A 2,063-nucleotide genomic window follows, 5' to 3' on the forward strand; every position below is an offset into this window, starting at 1 on the left:
ATGTGAAGGCAGCCTTAATATAAGTTGCTTCTTTTGTTTCTGTGTTTTATTTCCTGTCTTGCCTACTGATTAGGTTTTCATTTCCACCTGTTGCCATCAGCCATTTCCTTGTATTAACCAATCAGCTTCCCCCAGCCACTCACGTCTTGTCTACATGTTCCTCTTCCCAACAATTTGTTTTTAGTGACACGTTAATTTCTGTCTGCCCCAGTTCAGTGTCTTTGTTCATGATTTTTTTTCATGATAAGATGCGAATTTTGGAAGCATTTATCATTACTTATAGAATTTTTTTTTTTTGTATTTTTGTTGGGAAGAGATAATCAAGGAATTTATCTAATGGCACTCATTTGTCCCAAAATAATTATTTCCTAATTAACATTAATAAAGCTATGCCCGCAATTCATAGAGACAGGCAGAAAAATTTACATGCTCATCTAATAGACAGCAGAAGGTATAATTAACCTCTCTATTGACCTGTTGCCATTTATATAACAAAATAGGTCATGGAGTCCTCCAAGTATAACAGCTTTGTGTTCAAATAAATAGGCCCAAATATCACACTGAGTAACTATATGTTAGTAAATTTAGTCAGTTTCATTAAAAATGGTTAATCCTGGGTGGGTTGTAAGCCTTCATAAGGGATACATTTGGTGGGGCTGCCACCTCACAAGGCACTAACACGCTGATGGAGACTAATGATGGGAAGATCGATACCAAAATATCGATATTTCAATCCAGCGCGTTGAGTTTTAGGTATCGATCCCCAGGCAAAAGTATCGATATTTGGAATTAATATACAGTATTATATTTTCTTTGTCTATTTTTGGGCTATATTTTTGTGCACACTTTTTGTGCTTCTTTTCCCTTTACGTAAGCAGTGCACGCACATAAGCAGTGCACCGGCGTCTGCTTCCGCCCCCATTTACGTCCCTATCCTTATCCTGTGTATCGATCAGCATGCTTTTCCTCCGCCCCTCACACGAGGCACCAACACAGCCACAACAAACATTTGGAAGCTGGTAGCATGGCTGCGGCATTGACGATGGAACGTAAAATAAGTCTGGTTCGGACATATTTCAATTCAGTAAATAGCAACGAGGCTAAGTGCACAGTTTGTGCCAAAACTGTTAATTATTGTGGTAATACCACAAACCTCACGAAACACCTTAAAACGTGCATCCCGAAGCACATGACAAATTAAATGAAAAATGTGCCGCTCGAGCCGAGGAGGACACGAGAAAAAAGACCACGCCGCCGGAGAAAAAGCAAAGCTCTTTAGAACTGGCGTTTGCGAAAGGCAGTACTTATCCAGGTAACGTAGGTGCTAATAGATAATCAGAGACGATATAAGCATTAGTGGCTGATGTGCAATACGAAACGATAAATATGGCGTTTTTGTCATCTTGCATAAAAACAACTTTGCAGCACCATTGAATATGCTTTGCAATGGAAAGTTATAGCTACATCTTGTTTGTGAAAAGCAAAGTTCATACCGCATTATATAAAAAAAGGTAAAATGACCATAGTGACATATTTAACAGTGAAGTATTACTGTAACCTAAATGTGAGTCTCCATTTTATTAATTTTTGATACAATGAGGACTAATCAGCCCACATAACATTCCACAGGATAGTCAAGTGAACTACTACCAAGCAAGTTGGGTATAAAAAAAAAATAATAATAAATGACTTAACATTTTAATTAGACACATCTCCCCTTACTGTATTTCTAATATTAACTATTATTCCTTTTTTTTTTTTTTTTTTTTTTTAATTGCAAGTGACTATGGTTTATTGGATTTGTTTTTAATGATCTACTATTAGAGGGCAGTAACATGCTACTATTAATTTGTTCTTTAATTAGATCAAAAATATCTAACTCAGGTAGATTAAAATTTGATCAAATACAACGTGTAGCAGGGAAATGTTCTGCGTATATGAATTTAAGGGTCAGGGTTAAAGAGTGAGACTGACTAATCAGATTTTGTTGTTGATGGATTGGTTTGTGAGTTTGTAGGGAAACCTCTTTGCTAGTTATTAAAAGCAGCAGTTTTTCTATTGCA

This window comes from Corythoichthys intestinalis, chromosome 1, assembly GCF_030265065.1.
Source record: "Corythoichthys intestinalis isolate RoL2023-P3 chromosome 1, ASM3026506v1, whole genome shotgun sequence".
Lineage (NCBI taxonomy): Eukaryota > Metazoa > Chordata > Actinopteri > Syngnathiformes > Syngnathidae > Corythoichthys > Corythoichthys intestinalis.